The sequence below is a fragment of the Myotis lucifugus genome, unplaced genomic scaffold, assembly GCF_000147115.1.
Source record: "Myotis lucifugus unplaced genomic scaffold, Myoluc2.0 scaffold_29, whole genome shotgun sequence".
Taxonomy (NCBI): domain Eukaryota; kingdom Metazoa; phylum Chordata; class Mammalia; order Chiroptera; family Vespertilionidae; genus Myotis; species Myotis lucifugus.
In genome coordinates, this window is record NW_005871077.1 from 3,843,107 (window position 1) to 3,862,638 (window position 19,532).

The 19,532-nt window shown below is 40.5% G+C and overlaps 1 protein-coding gene and 1 pseudogene across 14 annotated transcripts in view; both read right to left on the reverse strand.

Moving 5' to 3' along the window:
* The window catches only part of ARHGAP12 (Rho GTPase activating protein 12), a 179,244-nt gene extending 169,662 nt beyond the window's left edge, over window positions 1-9,582 (reverse strand). For 6 of the 14 annotated variants that reach the window (XM_023752206.1, XM_023752208.1, XM_023752207.1 and 3 more), the window contains exons 1-2: window positions 9,438-9,582; window positions 6,564-6,718 (exon numbers count right to left, since the gene is read on the reverse strand). The gene's annotated coding sequence lies outside the window, so the exon portion shown is untranslated. The remainder of the gene's footprint in view (window positions 1-6,563; window positions 6,719-9,437) is intronic. The other 8 variants (XM_023752210.1, XM_023752213.1, XM_023752211.1 and 5 more) reach the window with 4 other exon arrangements.
* On the reverse strand, window positions 2,467-3,376 carry LOC102425840 (annotated as a pseudogene).
* Window positions 9,583-19,532: the final 9,950 nt, after the last annotated feature.

Here is a 19,532-nt window from a genome sequence, read left to right on the forward strand (position 1 = left end):
ATCAAAAACTACCACCTATGGAAAATAGCTTCACAATAACCTTTAAAACCACCCTTTTATGTTGATCATTCTGCTTCTACACTTTTTTTTTTTTTTAGTTTTCTCTTTACTTCCTTCTAAATGCACTCCAATCAATGGATTTTTCCTTCCAAACCCTCAACACCTAAGTCCCATATTTCAATTTTTTAATAAGAACTTTCTAAAAATAATCAGTTTTTAAAAACAGAAAGAAATTAACTTCTTTTACAGTTCATATAATTTTTTTCCTGCATCTCACCCACCCCCACCCCCTTGTGGTAACAACACCTGTTCATTGCTGGTGGGAATGTAAACAGTATAGCCACTGGGAAATCAGCATGGAATTTTTTTCAAAACATTAGAGATAAAATTACCATATGATCCAGCAATTCCACTACTGGATATACATCCAAAAGAATTGAAAGCAGGGACTTGAACAGATAAATGAACACCCATGTTCATAGCAATATTATTCACAATAGCCAAAAAGGTGGAAGCAAATCTAATGTCCATAGGTGGATGGATAGCTTAAAAAAAAAAAGTGGTATATACAGACAATGAAATATTACAGGCATATATTACCACAATAAAGAGTCACTGGAGAATACCATTTAAATCACCTTATCCTTGTCTACCCATAAACTAGAAGTCACTAAAATCTTCACAAAGCTTTTACAGATCCTCCATCAATGTAAATACAGGGTGGGGTAAAAGTGGGTTTACAGTTGTAAATACACAAAACACAGTTTATTCCTGTATTATTATTTTATTATTGTGTTATTTTCCATATGAACAACTGTATTAAAAAGCAAATAAACATTCAAACTTTTGGAAAACTGCAAAGCAGCTTGTATGTAGCAAACAAATAATGAACTACACTACCAATCCCTCCAAGCTTTCTGTCCTCTACTGGAAAAACAAAAACAAAAAACACTTGCCCAGCTGGCTTGGCTCAGTGGTTGAGCACTGACCTATGAATCAGGAGGTCACAGTTCAATTCCCAGTCAGGGCACATGCCAGGGTTGCAGGCTCAATCCTTGTGTGTGCAGGAGGCAGCCAATCAATGATTCTCTCCCATCATTAATGTTTCTATCTCTCTCTCCCTCTCCCTATCCCCTCCTCTCTGAAATCAATAAAAATATATTTAAAAAAAGAAAAACACTCAATGATTCTTAATTTTTATCCAAGTTTAAATTATTTTATAAAACATTAAAAACCCAATAATGCAAATTAAAACCAAAATAAGATATAATTACAAACCAACTACAATACATAAAGTTATTTTTTTAAGTAGACAATACAACTTGGCCGACCTGGCTCAGTGGCTGAGTGTCAACCTGTGTGGCGGGGATTGCGATTCGATTTCTGGTCGGGGCCCATGCCCAGGTTGTGGCCTTCCCCAGTGTGGGGTGTGCAGGAGGCGGCCGATCTGTGCTGACAAGAATACCAACAACTGGAACACTCAAACAGTGCTAATGGGAATGCTAAATGGTACAGCCAGCTCTGTGGTTTCTAATAAACATATATTTTCTTTAGACTATATTCTGGGCCATAAAACAAATTTCAATAAATTTAAAAGAACTGAAATCATACAAAGTGTTTTCTCTGACAATTAAATTATAAATTAATAAAAAGATATCTTAAAACCCCCAAATTTGTTGTTAGAATCTAAACAACACTTTCTGAGTAACTCAGCAGTCAAAGCAGAAATCAAACAGGAAATGTGAACTGAATGAAAATGAAAAAAAATGACATTTCAAAATTTGTGAGATGTAGCTAAACTAGCAATTAGAACATTTTATAGCACTAAATGCCCATATTAGGAAAGAAGAAAGGTCTCAAGTCAACGACATAAGCTTCTACTCTAAGAAACTAAATGAAAAAGAGCAAAATAAACCCAAATTAAGCAGAAGGGACATGCTAAACATCAGAGCAGAAATCAATAAAAAGCAGTAAAATGTTAGAGGAAATCAATATAACCAGAAGCTGGGTCTTTGAGAACATCAGTAATACTGATAATCTGGCCAAATTGATCAAGAACAAATGAGAAAAACACAAATTACCAATATCAGGAATAAGACAAGAGACATACTAGAGATTCTAAAGACATCAAAAGAAAGATAAGATTATGAACTTTATGCCAATAAATTCAACAACTTAGATAAACTGGACAAATTTCTTGAAAGACAAATTACCAAAGTTTGCTTAAGAAGAAAGAGATAATCCAAAGAGCCTTGTATCTATTAAAAATATTGACTGTCTTGCCCTAGCCAGTTTGACTAAGTGCATAGCCCGAGGACTGAAGAATCTCAGATTCAATTCCTCAGTTTCAGGCTTGATGCCCAGCCCAGGCCGGCCAGTGCGGGAGGCAACTAATCAATGTGTCTCTCTCACATTGATGTTTCTCTTTCTCTGACTCCCCTTGTTCCTTCCAATCTCTCTAAAAATCAATGGAAAAATATCCTTGGATGAGGATTCACAAAAGAAAATAAACATTGAATGTCTTTTTTTTTAAGTTTTTAATGAAAGCTGAATATAGGATTACTTTAGTCCTGCATTTTTCAATTGTGTCTTCCTTGTATTTGCCCTTTTCCTTTCCTACTTGGTGAGATTTGGCTTTCCATTCAAGGATCTTTGTGAAGTCTTTGTCCAGCTTTAGTCTAGTGATAAACACCTTGCTGGGGTAAATGCCCACATGAACAGTTGTCCCGTTAGCTTTCTCCTGCTGCACTCGTTTAATGAAGATGACATATTTCATTCTCTAGACCTGGACTACTTTGCCAATTTGCTGCCCTTTGTAATGTCCTTGAACAAACTGAACTTCATCATCCTTTCGGATGGGCATGGATTGAACACTGTAGTACTTCTCTCTCAGTTCTTCGGAAAGAAAAGACATAATCTTCCTGCAAATGTGGGAAGGTGCACTGAAATTACTTTTATAGTTCTTGATCCAGTCAGAAGTCACAAAGAGACTGAACTTCATTTTGACCATTGATGCTTCTATGTTGGCTGCAAAAGGCTTGAATCTGTCTTTTAAAATCTTCCCACAAAGAAAACTCCTGGCCCAGATGTCTTCACTAGTGATTTTACCAAAAATGTAATGAAAAAAAAAAAGTAAACTCTGTACAAACTTCTCAAAGAAAACTGAAAAAGGGAAAGCATCCCAACTTATTCTATGAGATCAGCATTACCGTCATGTCAAAACCAAAGACCTTGTAAGAAAAAAAAACTATAGCTCATTATCCCTCATGAACACATATCTCCAACAAACTCATATCTAGAATATATAAAGAATTGTACAAAGTCAGTAACACAAATAACCCAACAAAAACAGCAAAAGATATAAACAGACACTTATCCAAAGAAGATAGACAGATGGTAAATAAGCCCATAAAAAGGTGCCCAAAATCTTTAGTCATCAGGAAAATGCAAATCAAAACCACAAAGAATACATACTATTAGAATGGCTAAAATTTAAAAGACTGATCATACCAGTGGTTCTGAGAATAGAACTTACCCACTGCTGGTAGAGATGTAAAATAGTAAAAGCACTTTGGAAAAATGTTTAACATTTATCTACTATATGATCCAGGGATTCTACTCCTAGCTATTTACCCAAAAGAAATGAAAACACATGATAACACAAAGATCTATATGTGAATGTTCACAACAGCTTTATTTACTAGAAGCCCAGCACACGAAATCACGCAGCCCAGCCCACCTGTGCAACCTGCCCACCCGCGCTTGCAGCCCCGCCCTCCCGCACTGGTCTTGGTTGTTACAGCGTTAGGGCCACTGGATTTTTATAATATAGATAGCCCCAAATTGGGAACAACCCAAATGTCCATCAACAGGTAAGTGGATACACTAGTTGTAGTATATCCACACATGGGTCTATCACAATAAAAAGGAATGAACTACTGATGCACACACAAAAAACTGGATGAATCTCAAAACAATTTGCTGAATGAAAAAAATCCAAACAAGAGTGCATACTTTAAAGATTCTATCTGCATAAAATTCTAGAAAATACAAACTAATCTATAGTGACAGAAAGCAGATAACAAAGAGGCTCAAGAAAATTTTTTTGTGAGGGGAGGTGAAAAATATATTCATTATCTTAATAGTGGTGATAATGGTATCTAGTTCACAGGTATATACATATATGAAAACTCATCAAATTACACACTTAAATATGCAGTTAATTATACAGCAATTATACCTCAATCAAGCTGTTAAACAAAACCCTTATAATGAAAATGAAAATTTCTAGATATCACTATCCGTCTACTAGAATGGTGTTAGGTCTGGTTGGGTAATAATAACAGTATTTTTGTAATAAGAGCTAAAACTTATAAAGTACTTACCATGTGCCAGGCATTATGCCACATGCTTTACAGATATCTACTGTAATTCTCCCAGCATGTGGACTGTCCTATTAATAAGCTTTTTATAAATGGAAGAAAAAAAAACTGATGCTCAGAGAGGTTCAGTGACTTAGGTCACATAGCTAGCAAGAGGCAGAGGCAGGGATTTTTGAGGAGACTAATTTTATAATTGATCAGTTCATTTGTGAGTATTTTTTTACTCTCACAAATTTTGCTTCTTTGAGTAAGCAACAATAGCCGCCTGCTGCCCACTCCCGCCATGTTCCGCACGCACCCCCTGGTGGTCAGTGCACATCATTGTGCCAGTTGTTTGGTTGCTCTGCCGTTTGGTCTATTTGCATATTAGGGTTTTATATATATACTACTGGCCTGGTGCATGAAATTCGTGCACATTAAAAGGGAATTAATTAGAGAAAATATTTTAATATTGCTATTTTCCCTTTATAATAGATAGATATAGATTGCCAAAATGTTTTTCCAAAGTGGCTGTATCATTCTACAAACCCACCAGGGAATGAGAGTTTCAGTTGGTGTTCTCCTTACCAAATACAAATACAGGTTATTTTCAGCAAAATTTTAAAAATATCCCTCTAACTTCAAAATATATTCTAAATTCTCTTTCAGTAAAGGGAAAAAGCACAGAACTTAGTGTCAGAGGCCTGAAATTTATATCTAGGATTTGCCATCTATCAGCTCTCAGACCCTGAGCATCCTAACTCATTTGAAAAACAAAGGAAAAAAATACATACCTCACAAGATCCTTGTGAGAATGAAAAGAAAAAAAGTACTTTATAAACTACAGGGAATGATACAGAGTATCCACACTAATTGTTGCTTACTCAAAGAAGCAAAATTTGTGAGAGTAGAAAAATACTCACAAATGAACTGATCGATTATAAAATTAGTCTCTCCTCAAAAATCCCTGCCTCTGCCTCTTGCTAGCTATGTGACCTAAGTCACTGAACCTCTCTCAGCATCAGTTTTTTTTCCATTTGTAAAAGGAAGCTTAATAGGACAGTCCACATACTGGGAGATTTAGTGTGGATATGTGTAAAGCACATGGCATAATGCCTGGCACATAGTAAGTGCTTTATAAGTTTTAGCTCTTATTACAAAAATACTGTTATTATTACCCTACCAGACCTAATACTAGCCTTCATTCTGCCCACGCAAGTTGCAGTTATCCGTGGTCGGCAAACTGCGGCTCGCAAGCCACAAGCGGCTCTTTGGCCCCTTGGTGTGGCTTTTCCTAAGCCTTAGGAGTACCCTAATTAAGTTAATAACAATGTACCTACCTATGTAGTTTAAGTTTAAAAAATTTGGCTCTCAAAAGAAATTTCAATCGTTGTACTGTTGATATTTGGCTCTGTTGACTAATGAGCTTGCCGACCACTGGTGTAGGTCATATTAGTGATCTACATCACTGCTCCTCAAAATTTTAGTAAACAATGGAATCTCCTGGAGAGCTGCTTAAAAAACAAACAACAAAAAAACCTTTATTTTTGATAAGTTTCAAATTTACAGAAATATTGCAAAGATGGTACAGAGAGTTCCCATATACCCTGTCCACAATTTCCCCTACTATCTTATGTTGGTATGGTGTATTTGTCATATTCAATGAATACTGATAATAATGTTGATACTTTATTCAGATTTCCTTAGTTCTTCCTGGTTAAACTTTTTTCTGTTGGAGGATCCCATTCAGAATACCACATATACATTGTGTAGCATATCCTGTAGCTTTCAAAACACAAGTTACTGAAACCCAGATATTCTAAAGAGAGGAGGTATGAGGTAGGGACCCAAAATTTACATTTCTAACAAATTCCCAAAGGTTGCTCATGGGGCCAATCCAAAAAAAATACACTGAAAATAGCATTGATCTAGAATGATTCTAGACTCCAGGCCTGTGCTGTTCAATACAGCAGCCATTAGCCAAATGTGGCTATTGAGCATTTGATGTGTGACTAATCCAAACTTGATGTGCTGTCAAGTACACATGAGATTTCGAAGACTTAGTTTGAAAAAAAGAATTAGTATTAAAAAAATCATTAATAAGTTCATATTGATTACATGATAAAAAGATAAATTTATCATTTTCACTTGCAGTTTTTTCCCCCACTTTTATCATGTAGCTACTTAAATCTTCAAACTTACATAGATGACTGGCATTTATTTCTCTTGGATAGCAGTGATCTGTGTTCTGGGCAGAAGGGCAGCATGAGTTATCACCTAGGGCTTGTTAGAGTTCAGATGATTCCCATGCACATTAAAGTCTGAGAAGCATTTAGAGATGTCAGCATTTGGCAGTTCTGTTCCAAGAAAAAGCTTTATCAACAGCAAAATGAAACTGAGGATATTTACTAAGTCAATAAAGTCAATAAAAGTAATAGGAAAATAGCCAAATCACTGCAAAGCCATCCACAAATGAGGATGTGGCACAATTAGACCAGTTAACAATTGAAGAAAAGAAAAACCACAAAGATAATGGCCCAATGAGTTCCTCAAAATAGCATGATTTAAAAAGCAGGATTTGAAGTACAATGATGCCATGTGGTACCATCATACTTTTTCACATCTGATGCATTCCACAAAACAGTGCACATTTGCAATTTTTGCAAAATATAACTAAAACTGTTATAAAAGTTTAAATCCACTTTCCTCTCCCACTACTTATTATAAAATTATAATGCCTATTTTAAGCAGATTCGCCTTAAGCTTTTCCTAGTACCAATTTTCTCAGATAAGCAAAATATTAGTACTACCATTTAATAATTTTACACATCGCTATATTCATTGTTTTGGTCAACTTAAAATTTTTATTAGCCTTATATTCTTGGAAATGTCAACTACATAACTTAAAGTACTTAAATTTTTAAAGCCCACTTTCTATCCACCTTTTAGAAAAAGCACTCAACAGATAATTTCTAATTAATGGAAGAAAAGCCAAGTGATTAACTACAAATAATATGTTGTTTTTCTACAGCATTTGCTATGATCACTTGAACCTTACAACAACTGGTGTAGTAAGTAAAAAAAATTAAAGTTACATGCCCTAGCCTAGCCCATTTGTCTCGGTGGATAGAGCATCCTGAAGGATCCCGGGTTCCATTCAGGTCAAGGGCATCAAGGGCAGGTAGTAACTGGATCCCCAACCCTGGCCGGAAGGCAACCAATGGATGTGTCTCTCTCACTTCGATGTCTCTCTGTCTCTCCCCCTCCCTTCCTCTCTCTCTCTTAAAAAAAAAAAAAAAGGAAAATAATTCTCAGGTGAAGATTAACCAAACAAATACATAGATAGATAGATAGATAGATAGATAGATAGATAGATAGAGATAGATATAGAAAGTTACATAAAATATTGACTATAGATGGACAACTACAGATGACATTAAGAGTCAGTGAATTAGTAAACTTCTCCAACTACTATGATTAATATAGTACAAACAAGTCTATCAACAAAGACTGGGGCATATACATACATACAAACACACACATACACAATCTGTTATATAATTTTTTCCACAGAGAAACACCTCCAGAGCAGCGGAGCTACATGCAAATCATGGGTCACACATAAGTGCCCAGCCTGTCTGGCTCTTGAGGCTACATGACTTCCAGTCAAGTCTTTACAGCCTACTCTTAGGCACTGCTCTGGGCTCCCCAATTCATGCTCTGAAACGTTTCCAGGAGCATTTTTAAAACAAAGAGAAAGAAAAATACTGACAACAGCCAGACCAGAAAAGGTACAGTAAGATGACCCATTCTTTAATACACCCTCCTACAGATCAGGTAAAGACCACTGGATATGGACAAACAAATACATCTCCAGGCCACCATTTCCCAACCTTAAATATGAAAGAGACATGACAAGGGACTAGATACTTTTTGACAACCTTTCACTGTAACATTCAGTCTTCCAAGCTCTCACCTTTAAAAATGAGTGGGAGAATCTAAACCAGAACCCAAGTGACTCTTCATTCATGCTCCTTTCTCTACAATAACCTCCCCTTAGCAATATGTGCACAAATGGTCAATAAAACTACTTCCATGTGTTATTTTTACCCATAAAGCAATACCAGTGTTAACAGCCTTTATCCACAACAAACACTTCACTTGGAATGACATTAGAACTTCCATAAAGATATGCTTTAAACATTTTGCCTTTTTAGCCTTTACAAATGTATTTAAAACTGCTGCTGCAGCCAGAAGGAAAACATCACACATCCCTAAAACTGAAGGCCGTGCCAATTTCCCTGGATGTGGACATTTTTCTCAGAGGGTCTACAATAACTTAAGATACAACACATACAGGTCAGCTGATTCTCTTGGAAAGCAATCAAGGACCCTAAGATGGGAAGAGGACAGCAAGCTTGTAAAGAGGATGTTTTAAATTCAAGGACTCTGAGAAATACGTTCCAGAGGAGTTGGAAAGTAGCAAATACGCATTCAGCAGGGGCGGGGCACCTCTAAAGACTGCAAAGATGCAAGTGCCCAGTGTAAGGTCAACAGTCCCCAGGTGGGCTCCACGGGTGGGCGGAGGTTTGCACACCCTACAGCAGACAGCAGCTACGGGCAGGCGGCGAGAAAGGAGGGTGGCACCAGCCAGTCTTTAACACACACACACACACACACACACACACACACGCGGGCGCGCGGGCACACCAGAAGCACACACCCCGACACCCTCCTTCCTGGGGGCGGGGCGGGAGCTGCCCTCACACAGGAAGTCAGGAAACCCGGGGGTCAGAGGAGCCAGGACTTCGAGCCATTTAAATCCTCTTGCCCACGTCAGCCCCGGGGCTGGCAACAGCCCCTCTACCCCCGCGCCCACTCCCGCGTCCCGACCCCTCAAGGCGGCGCTCCCGGCCTCACGTCGCGCGCACCTCGGCACCTACACGCCTCCCGCACACGCCTCCCCCGCCCCCAACTCCGCGGCCCTCGGCGGGCGCAACTGCGACCCCGGAGCGTCTTTGTGCAGCGGCCCACCAACCTGCCCTCCGTCCGCGGGATCCGCGCCCACCATCTTACCGAAGACCCTGCGGCCTCGCGGAAGCAGCTTCCTCTTCGCCCAGCCCGGGGCTGCGGGACGCCGAAGCGAGCCTGAAGGGCTCTCACACGGCACCGGCCGCCTCCGGCCGGGTCCCGCAGACTAGTCTCCGCGGGAGGTTAAGTTCCAGGGCACGTCAGAGCGCGCCGGCGCGGGGGCGGGGCGGGTGGCTCACGTGACGGTGGGGCGGGGCCAGGTCACGTGACGACCCGGGCGGCGCGAGGTGAATAGGCCTCTGCTGATGCTGGAGGGGGAAGCCGAGGGAGGTCGAGGGAGGGGTCGAAGGACAGATGAGGGAGCGGCCGACTACGAGGGAGTGAACACTTGGTAAACAGGGAGTGGGAAACGCTGAGAAACAGTCGTGGGGAAAATGAGGGAAGGACGAACGGGAAACGGACCGAGCGCTAGGGTGGCAGGAATGAAGCCTAGGAAAGGCAGTGGCGCGGTGGGCCCTGCGCGCTCGTCCTCAGCCCCTGCCTGCTGGGAGCTGCTGAGCGAGGTCAGTTGTTCAGGGGCCTCAAAATCCCCGGGGACCTCGGAATAAGTGTCGCATGCTACCTCGGTGGGACGGAGTGGAACTCTGTAGACATTGAGCCCATTGCCCGGCCCATGCGGAGCTGTCCTTTGCCGGAGCCGCCGGAGCAGAGCGCTGGCTTGCTGTTCACACTCAGGGCTCAGGAGGCCCCCGGGGACCAGGAGCGGTGCTCCACGGTCGGTCGGGCGGCTTCAAAGCAGCATGACACCCACTCGTTCATCATTCAGCCATTCACGGAGCCTGCTGTGTCCATGCCCCACGGGGGCTGCGTGTCATTGCCTAAAGTCATTCCAGTTTGCAGTGTGGCAGCCCAGAATCCAGAAATCAGGCGTTAAAGGGTTTTCATGGTGATCCTGTGTAGAGTTCTACTGGATTGGAAATCTAGAAAGAGACCTGGCTTCTGCCATTGTCACTTCACCCTTTTCCACCTCAGCTATCAAAACAGCGTGTTGACTGAACTTAGGGCTCCTTCTTCTAGTTATAAAATTCAATAACTGAAAAACAACTAATAAGTACAGTATTAGGACTTCAGAAACAACTCATTCAGTAACCAACTGTTGATTGTGGCTATTATGGCGCTGGGATGAGATTTTAAATTTTAATAATGGGCGTTAGGGGGAACAGCCAAGATATGATTCAAGAGCCACTCGCTGGAATTAGTTCTGTTCTTCACCTCATACTTGAAGATGCTATTGTGTCTGGCTTTCTTATCACAAGCTGAACTCCCAATTGTTTTTTAAAGGCTGCAAAGAACTCCCTAGGATACTGGCAAGACTTTAAGAGCTGTACTTTACCACCTTCTTACAAAATTAAATATAGTGGAGGGCTAACATTTTAGGATATTCTCCTGTCAGAAAGGAAAAATACTTAAAATAAGTCTGAGACCATACTATATAATTGTACTTGCTACCACCCTTTCCTTGGCATTGATTGTCTTTTCTGTCTCTGTGTTTCCAACCTGTTGCCTTTTCTGTTCCCTTGTTCAGCATACTGAGTATTACTGCTGTTTGCTTCTGAAACTATTTTATATAGAATCCCTTGTGATCTCTTTCTAGAAACAAAACAAAAGCAGACTGTAAAAAGGAAACTGTGCCCTGATGGGAATGTGCCGGTAACCTTATCTTCCCCACTCTCCAAACCTGAATTAGACACCCTTGGTTTCAGCAACAGTTTGTATATACTTGTTGATCTTCCTGTAACCCTACTTCCTATTTCATAACCTAATCTCAGATGATACCACAATGCCCACAGTATGCTGATCACTATCAACAACAGATGGAGTCAAATAAAAAGAGCTGTCACCCAAGTGTCTTGTTTTAAAAGGACCTGATGGGGAGCTGTACAATTAGTAGTATATGCAACATTGACTCTAGTTAGTTTTTAAATAACAGTGGTAGCATATAACTGGCCCTTGTGCTCAGGATCTCAACAGTTCAATTTCAGGATATTGACATGCAACTGGCTTCTTTCAAAGTATCAAAATGTACAATTCAAATGTAAGCTTCACAAAAGCAGATATTTTAGTTTGATTTGTGTGTGAGAGAGAGGTTATATATTTCCCAAGTGCCTAAAAGCACTTGGCATGCAGTAGGTACACAATAAATTTCTGTTGAGTGTATTTTCAGTGAACAAGTACTCTGTAAATTGCTGAATAAACTTATCCTGCTTTCTTTCTAATTCTTTAATAGGTAGCCCATTTTTCTTTGTGCATTTCTAAATGAAAAAGCATAAAATTATATCTGGCATCACTGCTTTGACTAGGCTATAAAGAAACAGGAATTTGTCAGTATCTATCAAAATTTCAAATGCATATGTACTCTGAACCTCCGATTTCACTTCTAGTGATTTATCCCACAGATATATTTTCACAAATGAGAAATTATAAAGTATTTCTTGTATTGCTGAAAATAACAAATTATTGGGAACAACCTAAATATCCATCAATAGGACACTAAATTATGATATGTCCATACATTTGGATATGTGTTATGTACTAGTAGCTGTTAACAAAAATGACAAAGTTCCTTATGTTTTAATATTAAGATCTCCGAGATATTTTTTGTTGTTAAATGACAAAAAGGGCAGGAAAATGGTGCAAAATAATGTGTTGGCTTGTATATGCATTAAACTAGGACAAACTAATTGTTGAGGTGTAAGAAATCAGCAGATGGAAGATATAGTAAAGACTTTTCACTGTTTTCATATTTAAACTTTTGATATTCAAAACATGAGAATGATTTACTTCTTCAAAAAGTATTTTTTAAAAGTTAAATTTGAAAGTTTTCTGGCCCTCCCCAGTTTGTTTCAGTGGATAGAGCATCAGCCTGCAAACCAAAGGGTCCCGGGTTCGATTCCAATCAAGGGCACATATCTCTGTTGCAGGCTCCTCCCCAGCCCAGGCCCTGGTCAGGGCTTGTGCAGGAGGCAACAAATCGATGTGTTTCTCTCACATGGATATTTCTTTTTGTCTTTCCTTCTCTCTTCCACTCTCCCTAAAAAAATCAATGGAAAAATATCCTCAGGTGAGGATTAACCAAAAAAAAAAAAAAAGTTTTCTCATATCTCTACTTTGTTATTAAAACATTCAGGCTTCATCTATTTTATCAAATAATTTGCCTGTTTAGAATATGAGTAAAAGGTTAGCCAGTACATATATCAGAGAAACTTTTTAAAAATTCAGTTATTTTCATTAAGTTCAAATTGAACAATATCTATTCCTTACTGTACTAACTTAGGATCCAGGTACTACATGTAAATTTTCAAAAGTACTTTCTTTGTCTTGAAGTAGAGCCTTACTTGAATGAGTTTTAACAACTTAGATCCTCTGTTTTAAATAATAAAATCAGAATTTCATGGACTATTTGTTCGTCTCCTATAAGATCAAGAAAACATGTTTGGGGGTGTGGGGGGAGACACTGAAGGCATGTGTTTCTGTGTGTACCTGTTCACCTGCCTACTTTGTAATGTCAACTCCCTCCGTTTCCATGGGTTACACAGATGCTCCAGAAATGATTTTGCCTAATATGTTTCAGTATTTGATTATATTTATTTGTGAACTTAATTTACAAAAATCTCAAAGGGAATTATAGACTACGGTCACATTCAAATTTACATGACACCATCTCTTTAAGGATTTTTAAGAGATTTATTTATTTATTTATTTGTTTATTTATTTATTTAATCAGTCCTCACCAGAGGATATTTTTTCCATTGATTTTCAGAGAGAGTGGAAAGGAGGGCAGAGGGAGAAAGAGAGAGAGAGAGAAGAGGAGAGAGAAACATCTATTTGAGAGAGACACATTGATTGTTTGCCTCCCACCCAGCCCTGACCTGCAAACCAGGTATGGGCCCTTGACTGGAATTAAAGCCTCAGGCCAATGCTCTAACCACTGAGCCATGCCAGCCAGGGCTTAAGAGCTTAAGTAATGTTTTCTTGTGCAATCTCACATTTTTGCTGTATAAGTTTACATGATCAGTTTTTTTACAGTTACTAAAGACAAGTGCAAGCATAAGTAATTAAAGGAAAAATTGCCACCTGGAGATTTTTTCCAAAATTATGTAGCCATGCCTGCCTAACACAAGAAAATTTGTAATTGACCTTAAAATTTAAACTATATAACTAGCCAATCAATAATTCAGATATATTTTAATTGATAATTTGTTCTGCTTATATCTTTTACATATGCATCCATTTTAGTTTTATATATAACTCAGATATAGGCACTAAGGAAATGATCCTAAAATTAATAAAAATCAATAATCAGTAATTCATTATTAACCAATTTATACTGCATGAAAAACCTTTGATATTTGTCACAACTAGGCAGTAGTGCAAAGTTTCCATATGAACACAGGTGAGGTAGAAATAATATTTCTTGATTTAAAAATAAAGATATTTTCTTAACTTTGGGAGTAAGGCAGGTTATCTGCTTTCACCACTTCTAGTCAACATTGTACTGGCAGTTCTAGAAGGTATCCAACAGTAAATAAATTTGTAGATAAAACTTTATAAATTTATGTAATTTAGTAAGTAGATAAAACATCCAAGCAAATCACATTTCTTAAATCCATAATTTGGTATATCCTTTTGGGTGGGAGGGGTAAAGGAGATAAAAACACCTAGCCCAAAACCTTGCATTTGGTAGGTGGTCAGTAAATGATAAAGTTGAAGTTTTGTGTTTTTTCAAATCTTAGTAAAAAAAGTAATTTGTTATAAAGTAGTAGAAATAGACCTTTACAGATTTATACAGGTAGGAGATGAAAATATACCTCTTTCTTAGTTTGGTTTCCTCTAGAACAGTGGTTCTCAACCTGTGGGTTGCGACCCCTTTGGGGGTCGAACGACCCTTTCACAGGGGTCGCCTAAGACCATCGGAAAACACATATAATTACATATTGTTTTTGTGATTAATCACTATGCTTTAATTATGTTCAATTTGTAACAATGAAAATACATCCTGCATATCAGATATTTACATTACGATTCATAACAGTAGCAAAATTACAGTTATGAAGTAGCAACGAAAATAATTTTATGGTTGGGGGTCACCACAACACGAGGAACTGTATTAAAGGGTCGCGGCATTAGGAAGGTTGAGAACCACTCCTCTAGAAGCTGACCTTGAGGCAAGGATTAAAGTGCAATAAGTTTATTTGGGAAGTGTTGGGAATGAGGAAATGAGAGAGGGAAGAAGGCAATCAATAAAGAGTGCTTAATTGAGCCACTGTGGGCAGTTGGAGGTTAATCCCACTAGGGAAATTCTGGGAGATAACCTCTCCTATCCTATATAATAAAAGGGTAATATGCAAATCAACGAAGGGCAAAACAACCAGTCACTATGACGTGCACTGACCACCAGGGGGCAGATGCTCAACGCAGGAGCTTCCCCCAGCCCACAGGCCCCGATCGGGTGATCAGGGCCTACCAGCCAACCTCTTGGTCCCTCCCCCACCAGCAGGCTCCAATTGCCCGATGGTGAATGGGGAACTGGGGGTGGGTGGCGGTGGGGAGCAGGGCCGACTGCTGGTAGCCAGGGAATATGGCTCTGATTGAGGCCAGGCCTAGGGTCCGTACCCATGCACGAATTTCGTGCGCCAGGCCTCTAGTTTTCAAATAAAATTGAGCAGCCCTAAGCTCAAATACAAGCTTGACTTTGTGGGATGTTCAAAACATACAGGATGTCCAAAAAAATGGATTCACACTTTAGCAGCTGATAGCTCAATTTTGAAAATGAAATGTATTTTAATAAACACTGCCTTTATAATTATTCAAAGTGTGTGAATACATTTTGGGGGCACCCTATATATGTACAGGATGGACCTGGCCATCATAATCATATTTTCCTGAAGATTTTGGATGAGTCCTCCAGCTCCACAGTAACATGGGCCTATCACTCTTTTAGTTGAGCATGTGAAAATTTAGATGGTTTGCAGTGTATGCATGTACTGCCAACTCAAGCTAATAATTGTGTATAATACTGATTTGAGGGCTCAATCCTACAATTTTTCTCTGTTCCATACTTAGGAAGAAACTTTTATTTTAATATGGTCAGAATTATGTTAAAACTATTAGAATATTAGAACGCTACATCTTTATCCTATCTAATAAAAGAGAAAGATGGTAATTAGCCGTACCTCTGCTACCCTTCCCATTGGCTAATCAGGGTGATATGCAAATTAACTGCCAACTAAGATGGCGGTTAACCGCCAACAAAGATGGCGGCTAATTTGCATACTGCAGGCAGGATGGGACAGCGCCATCCTGCCTGCCCCTCTGCCATCCGGGCCTGCTATCTGTGACCTGGATGACGGGCGACCCCTGTGCAACCCGACCCAGGGCTGGCGGGCGTGACCCCAGCGATCCGCCACTGGCCAGGCCCCCAACCGGCTCTCCCTCGGGAAATGCCCCGGCACTGGCGAGGACTGCTGCCCGTCAGCCAGCAGTCAGCCCCCAACAGGCCCCCCCCACCAGAGATGAGCAACCGGAGATCCCACAGCAGGATAGGGCGGCCTGCAGCCAGCCCCTGCGTTCGCCTGCCCGTGGGATCGCCACGGCGATCTCGGAGCAGGATAGGGCGGCCTGCAGCCAGCCCCTGTGTGCGCCAGCCCATGGGATCGCTGCGGCGATCACGGAGCAGGATAGGGCGCCCCACCCTGGCCACAGCTCAAGGGAGAGTACAACATGCAGTGGAGGCCAGGAGCCTGAGAGATCAACAGAGAGGGGCATCTGCTCCAAGCCTCCAGGGTGTGCCTGGGGGCAGGCCCCCAGCAGACACACACACAAACACACACACACACACACACACACACACACACACACAGGACGCCTGCACCGAGCCTCTGCTGCCAGACTGTGGCCATCAGTAGGACATCCACTGAGGGCTCCCGGACTGAGGGGCAGGCTTGGCTGAGGGAACCCCATCCCCCAGTGCACGAATTTCGTGCACCGGGCCTCTAGTTGCTATATAAAATAGATCTTTGTCATTTCCAAGTATCAATCCAAATGTGATTATATGACTATAAAACTATACATCAGATCAACTACAAATCAGCTATCTGCCAATAGAGACTATCCAAATAGCTAAGAACCAAGAAGTAAGAAAAAGAAAACAAAGGGAGTTGGTGCTCAGATGGAACAGAGTTTAAGCACAAAACTTTTAGTCAATTTGAAGTTCTGATGAGTTCTGTCTGGTTATTCTCCATTTGCCAAACTACCAGACCCAGATCCAATTTTCTACCCTTCTCTCCTGTCCCATGCCTTGGAGGCTAACCCCTTGGAAATTGCATCAAAACCGGACTCCCTTGCCACGTGGCTTTTGGTTGTGAGGCACTGACAGAAGGCAGGGTAAAAGAGAAAGTTCAGGGTACATATTTCCCTCCACTCCCTGCCTTCTGGTGGAAAGGTAGCTACTCACCTCCACTAATGCAGTTCCCTTTAACAGCTCTTTCATAGTTCCTGCTCCCTCCTGGCTCTGGAACATTTGGTCTTTAATCATCTACCTAGAGGCCTAGGAGTGGGAATGGCTCCTGACTATACTCATCCCTGAGTGCCCACCACCCCTGTGCACACCCTTGTGAATAGTCCCATGGTTAAATCTGCTTCCATTAAATTCCTCTAAGTGAACCATCCTATAAAATAAAGAGGTAATATGCAAATTGACCCTCACGCCCTCACATCACCACAAGATGGCTGCCCCCACGTCGTCACAAGATGGCCGCCCCCACATCATCACAAGACAGCCACCCCCACGTTGTCACAAAATGGCCACCCCCACATTGTCACAAGATGACTGGCAGGGGAGGGCAGTGGGGGGCAAGGGGGTCTACAGGGGAGTGCAGTTGGGAGTGATTGGGCCGGCAGGGGAGCGGTTAGGTGTCAATCAGTCTGGCAGGGGAGTGGTTAGGGGGCGATCAGGCTGGCAGGCAGGCGAGTGGTTAGGAGCCAGCAGTCCCAGATTGGGAGAGGGATGTCCCGGATTGGAGAGGGTGCAGGCCGGGCTGAGGGACACCCCCTGCAGTGCACACATTTCGTACACCAGGCCTCTAGTTTACTGATAACGACCCTGACTAATACATCAGTGGTTAACTGTTTTCCTAATCAGGAACAGTTTATAAATATTTACAGGTCTTTGATCATTTGGAACAGTTTATAAATATTTACAGGTCTTTGATCATTTTTTTAAATAATTGTTTTTAATCCTCACCTCAGGACATATTAATTTTTTTTATTTTTATTTTTTTTTAGACAGAGAAAGAGAGACAGAGACAGAGAGTGAGAAACAGCAACGTGAGAGAGAAACATTGATTGGTCGCCTCCAGCATGGGACCCGACCGGGGATCGAACCTGCAAGCTGGGCATGTGTCCTCATGGGGGATTGAACCTAAAACACTCTGGTGTACAGGGCAACACTCCAGCTGAGCCGCCGGCCATGGCTGGTCATTGTTTATGCTACTTGAGATGCGAGAGATCCCAGGGAGCACCTCACAAAAGAAAAATAACCAACATCTGGAGGGGAAGTAAAATGAAAGAAGAAAAACGCTATATAAAAAACAGCAATAGCCTTAGCTGGTTTGGCTTAGTGGATAGTGCGTTGGCCTGTAAACTGAGGGGTCCCGGGTTTGATTGCAGTCAGGGGCACATGCCCGGTTGCAGGCTCGATCCCTAGTAGGGGGCATGCAGCAGGCAGCCAATCAATGATTCCCTCTCATCATTGATGTTTCTGTCTCTCCCTTACTATCTGAAATTAATAAAAATATATATATTTTAAAAAGCAGCAACAAATTCTTGAGCCCAGTTATGAAAACATTGTAAAGTCATTTCAGGAACCCTCAAGGTCATAGAACTTTTTATGATGTTCATTTTGATGGCTCTAAGTGCGCCTTGGTAGTTGAAGCTTCACATAATCCTCCTGATATTGTAAACCTCCCCAAAGTGAGATTTTTAAATAAAAATACGGTTTCACTAGGAATCTCTGCTGCTGCCTCTCAGCTCTCAGTTATGCTTCTAATCACTGAAGATAGAGGAGACGGACAGAACACCTTCCTACAAGATATGAACACTCTATAGGCAAGTTTCTACATGTTTGCATAAATACGGGCACGGGTAATACTAGCCATTAGCCACAAGATGCCAGCTAATGCTTAAAGTATTCAGATTTGTTTCCCCAAATTTGAGTTTCTATAATGTTAAGAAAATTTATCAAACTTTTCATTGTTAATTCTACTTCAATATTATTTATTTTCTAAAAATACAATAAACAACATCATGTCAGTCACCGTTCACAAGAAGAAATAAATTCTAAGTAAAAAGATAAATTGTATATTAATATGGCAATGTAGTTAAGAAAAAAAACATTACCAATTCTTTAGATCAGGGGTCCTCAAACTACGGCCCGCGGGCCACATGCAAATAAAATATAGTATTTGTTCCCGTTTTGTTTTTTTACTTCAAAATAAGATATGTGCAGTGTGCATAGGAATTTGTTCATAGTTTTTTTTTTAAACTATAGTCCGGCCCTCCAATGGTCTGAGGGACAGTGAACTGGCCCCCTGTTTAAAAAGTTTGAGGACCCCTGCTTTAGATCATCTTTGCTAGTTATTAAAGATTTCAAGGATTAAAATAATTGAGATTTTAGAAGGGAAAAAAATTCGACGTTCAGGAAACACTGTACTAAAGCTGTTGATATTATCATTATGGCATTTAGGTAATTGTCAGGACAACCATAATGTAATCCTTTATTAGTTTCTTGGAACACCATTCCAGGAAGCAAAGAGAATGAGTCATCAGGTGGCATCCTCCTGTTGTGAGTCAGGAAAATACCAATGCTCTCATTCAGCCTTGTAGAGGCATCATTATATGAGATGTAAAATGCAGCCACTATGTGATCTGTGATAATTTCCACAAAAGCAAACTGGTGACTTCATTAAATATTCCTGTAAGTCTAATTTCATTATTCTCATAATAGACTGTGAAATAGATTTTTACTTTGTGCTATTTATTTCTCTTCTTTTTGTCTTTTAGGAAATTTACAACATATTCTTT